Source organism: Salvia hispanica, unplaced genomic scaffold, assembly GCF_023119035.1.
Source record: "Salvia hispanica cultivar TCC Black 2014 unplaced genomic scaffold, UniMelb_Shisp_WGS_1.0 HiC_scaffold_252, whole genome shotgun sequence".
In the NCBI taxonomy this organism is placed as follows: Eukaryota; Viridiplantae; Streptophyta; class Magnoliopsida; order Lamiales; family Lamiaceae; genus Salvia; species Salvia hispanica.
Genome location: NW_025951973.1, coordinates 1 through 5,000, shown reverse-complemented (window position 1 = coordinate 5,000; position 5,000 = coordinate 1). Strand labels below are relative to the sequence as shown.

Genomic DNA, 5,000 nt, shown 5'->3' with positions numbered 1-5,000 from the left:
AGTTTCTTTAGTGGTAGTTTGCTTGAAATGCCTTTTTTGATCAAGTTATTCTTCCCATCCTTTTTTTCAGATCAAGTTGACTTTTGTGCTGACCTTGCCCTAATTTGTGACAGTAAGAGGAATGATGTACTACCGCAAAGCACTTGAGCTTCAAGCCTTCCTTGAATGGCCAAGGATGATGGTACTTTATCTTGTGCACCTGATCTTTGAATGAGGACAATACCTAATTTTAACATTTCAAGCCATTTGATATTTGATTACCAATTTAGCGGAACAATAATTTGTGCAATTTCAACAGATTTAATGGAAGGATACAAGGCTGTTGAGTTGAATCGAGGATCAATTAAAAGGAGAGAGGTCACTTTGGACACAGTGTCAAGCAGTTTCAGATATGAAGTTCACTTATGTTGTATCTTGTCAGCTGTATGGATTCAAAACGATCTGGCGATCCTCGAGCCAGGATATATTGAGACTTATGACGACGTAAGATTATAGACCTGTAGTTGTTGTCTCGGTTTCCTTGAGCAATTCTCACTACATAGATTGCATTGAACAGATACCCATCTCTTCGAGTAGCATATATAGATGAAGTTGAAGAGCCAAGTAAAGACAGGTCCAAGAAGGTGAATGATAAGGTGTATTACTCCACCCTTGTGAAGGCTGCTCTGCCCAAGTCAAACTCTTCAGAACCAGGGCAGAACCTGGACCAGGTAAAACAAATGTATTCAAGTATGTTAGTAGAGATATAAGGTGGTTTAGTTTGGTGGAATATTTTGTTGTTGAATCATATTATTGAAGCTATTTAGGAAGGGGGTCCTCTTCTCCTCAGCAGGCTGTCTCCTCAGCATGTGCATTCTAATAATTTGCACAAGTGATTTGTTGCAAAGTTCACACAAGTAGTTGGCCAAATACTATTTTATCAAAAACAGACATCAATTCTTAACCTTCTTGGCTGTTGCTGATTCAATTTTGCATGTGCAATGATTGTATTCGTGTATGCTGTATAACTATAGGAAGTCCTATGCAGGTAATCTATCGTATAAAACTTCCAGGACCTGCCATCATGGGGGAAGGAAAACCTGAAAATCAGAATCATGCCAGGCATTATTTTTACACAGTGGAGAAGGCTTACAGGCAATTGATATGAATCAGGTAAGTTATGCTTAATTGGATTGGATTTCGTCTTTATGTCCTATAATAAATATTCCAAATAGGATAATTATATGGAAGAAGCTCTGAAAATGAGAAACCTGCTTCAAGAATTTCTTAAGCGCCACACGATGTGAAGGTGTCCATCAATTCTTGGTTTGAGGAACATATCTTTACCGGAAGGTCAGCATTTGGTCATAATTAGTATTTTCTTCGGGTAAAAGTATACAGACTCTTGTTTTGACGACTGAATTTTCTCTTTGCCATGTGATGCAGTGTTTTCCTCCCTTGCTTGGTTTATGTCAAATCAAGAAGACAAGTTTTATTTTATTGGTCAGAGATTGTTGGCCAATCCTTTAAAGTAAGTTCTGCTGTTTCCTCATCCTCCCCACTGCTTCTGAGTATTCTGTACATATAACATTGTTTTTGGAGTGAATATAGCACTTAGTACTGATGTGACATTATTCTAGTTTTCTTGGATAGCACAACCATGGTATAAATTTCCAAATAAAACTTCTTGAAGTATATATTTTCCTTTTGTTTGGTATTCAACAATTCGCAAGGATTTCCAAGCTATGACTCCTTTGCAAACCTAGCACTGGTTGTAATAATCTGATGCTGGTTATATTTTGACATCATCATACCAATAAAATTGTTCCAAATAGTGGCCATTGGCCACCAACTACCTATATTATTGTATATTTGTCTGTGCAGTCCTTTTCAAATTGTCATGCCACCTTATGAATTTGATTCATTTTCCTATCTGTCATCAATTGAGAATTAACATATGTATAAATCTTGTGTTTTTGTAGGGTTCGTTTTCATTATGGTCATCCAGGTGTTTTTGATGACTATTTCACCTCACAAGAGGTGGGTGAGCAAAGCCTCAAGGTCATAAAGCCTGGTGAGGACATATTTGCTGAGTATGGCCAAACACTAGAGCTATTCTTAGGAACTTTCTTTGGTAGAACTGTAATTGATTTACTTCTGTGGGATTTCAATTCTACCCTTCGTGAAATGTGACCATCATGAATATACAAGTTGGTAAAGGGAGGATGTAGGACTTAACCAAATTTCTCTGTTTGGGCAAAATTTGCCAATGAAATGAAACAAACATTGAGTCGTGATTTATATAGGCTTGGGCATAGATTTGACTTCTTCGAATGCTATCATGCTATTTTACCACAATTGGTTTCTACTTCTAGTACCTTGGTATGTAAATGCGCTATAAGATCTAACAGTTGATTTTGACTTTTTTTTTTGTCTAAGATCTGTTGTGATCCTGTGTTCTTCTGCTTGGAGTCTGGTTCTGTGTGTATGTTTTCCTGTATCAGTGCTTATCTGGTTCTTAGTGGACTTGAGAAAAGGCTAGAAGTAGTCTACAAAGAATTGACAAAATAAACTCTTGAAATGGCTCTTACCTCAGTCATTTGTTCAAATTGGATTTCTGATGGCTCTCCCGATGATGGAAATTGGACTGGAGAAAGAGTTTGAAGGTAAGCATTATGAATTTATACTGATGCAACTGCAGCACCTGTATTTTTACCTTTTCCCTGGGAACAAAGACAGCTAGTATGGGAGGACATTACTTCATGGAGGTGCAAAATATAGGCCAGCTTCAATTGATGGATTTGTGGTTTCCATGCCAAATTTGCTGATAGCTATAGGCTATATGCAAGGCCCACTTTGTTAGGGGACTTGAGTTAATGATATTACTTCTTGTTTATCAAAATCTTTGGGCAATCCTATAGGGGCACTGTTGCATATATATTGATTGCACTGTATCAATGTGGTTTATAGTTGGCACCCTGGCTTTTGCTCCTTTCTTTTCAACCTTCTGGTTTTGAGTGGCAAAAGATAGTTGATGATTGGATTGATTGGAACAAGTGGATTAGTAACCGGAGGTATCGGTGTTCCGTCAGAAAAAAGTTAGGAATGCATGGTGGGAGGAAGAACAGGACCATCTTCGTCATTCAGGAGAATTGAATATTGCACAGAGATTATATTGTATGAGATTTTTATATATCCAATATGGGCTTGTTTTATCACTTGCATCACCAGACATACTAAAAGTATTCTGTTATGTTTTACTTAAAGTCTTTTATTCTCCCTTTAGTTTTTTTACTTTTTGTTTATTTGATTAAAGAAAATTCTTTTGGAGTTGCTAGTTTTTGGCAGTTCACACTGGTGTGTGTGCAGGTATATGGCATATCATGGCTAGTGATATTCCTGATCCTTTTGTCATGAAGGTGAGGTTACTTTATTCCTGTTTCTGAATCTTCTACTGTGATTCTTACTGATTCTTGAATATGGACAAGACAAACATACCAGTTTTCCTTCTCATAACTCTTAATTTTAATGAAAGATGGTTGCATATTTAAACCTGCACAATATGAAAATTTATATAATTATTAACCTAGAAAGTGCAGTTTGCTGTTTGTTGTTGGCATTTTACAGAGGCGAATTTTGCGTCTGCCAGGTGTCCAAATTGACAAATGCCCATTTTGAATTTGTCAGTTGCATTCAAGTGATATACTAATTCTAGTTTGTTTATGTTAGAACCATATTGCGTGCTTGAGAATGTCAACAACTTGGCCAAATTGGACAATATTTCTTGTTTCAAATGATATATTAATTCAAATGGAAGCAGCAAATTACAATGCTGATGTCTTTCAACTAGGATTTTCATTGTTTCTCTTGTTTTTACTCTCCAGACAGTCTCAGTTGAATGGAGGAAGTTCAGTGCAAACTTCCAGAAAACTTGTTTTTCGCTTATCAGGGTTTAATCTTTGTTACTTTTGTCTCTATCCTTGCTATTTTGATCGCTCTCCCTCACATGGCCTTCCAAGAGATATTGTAGTCTGCATACTCGCCTTCCTGCCTACTGGTTGGGGTTTTACTCCTGGTTGATTAACTCCTTTCTTGATTTCATTGCAGAACTCCATTTTCTTTCAAATCATGCTGCTTCATAATCCAAATATGTCCACTTTCACTTGACAGATTGCACAAGCATGTAAGCCAATTGTTCAAAGAGCTGGATTTTGGGGTTCTGTTGAACTTTGGCACGATGGTTATATGAGATCTTGATGGGGCTGCTACTATTTACACCTGTAGCGTTTCTTGCATGGTTCCCGTTTGTGTCTGAGTTTCAAACTCGAATGTTGTTCAACCAGCGTTCCCAGTGACTGAGTCTTCAGATTTCTCGTATTCTTGGTGGACACATAAAGACAGATCCTCAAGGAACAAGGAGTAGCAGCAGTAGTATCATAGCAGCAAGGAGAGGGATGTCTGCAAATTTTGTACAATGCTAATAAGAGCATTGATGTTGTTACTATGCTAAACTTATAGTAGGATTCTTAACAGGGCTTTGCTAAGTAACTAAGTGTGCTGTGTATTACTTATCCACAGTATGTAGTAACTTTTGAAGAGAAAGGCTTGAGAATCTTTTCTTGCACTTAGTTTTGATTTAGTGCTAATTTATTTAGAAATAGGTACAGCTCTAATAACTGATTCTGGTGTTTTTATTTTTATCAATTTATATGTAAACTAAATAATCTATTCGTAGCTATTTGTTTATAACTCTTTTTTAACTTTTGGATTGCTAAATAGAATCATTGGCAACTTTGACGTGGCATTTAGTCACAAAAATGCTGAGTTGGCTGTCCAAACCAAACTTGAACATCTTTAGAGAAAGGTGAAATCTGTTGTACTTTTTTTTTTAACATGATGACTTGCAATCCTACTTATTTGTACACTTTTATAAGAAAACAATTTATAATAGTATAATTAACTTAATGAATAAGAAAACAAAAATGTGTAAAAGACAAGTAAATCCTACTATCGTAACTTGA

The 5,000-nt window shown here is 36.4% G+C and overlaps 1 pseudogene; it reads left to right on the top strand.

Moving 5' to 3' along the window:
* Window positions 1-113: 113 nt before the first annotated feature.
* LOC125198780 lies at window positions 114-4,402 on the top strand (annotated as a pseudogene).
* The last annotated feature ends 598 nt before the right edge of the window (window positions 4,403-5,000 follow it).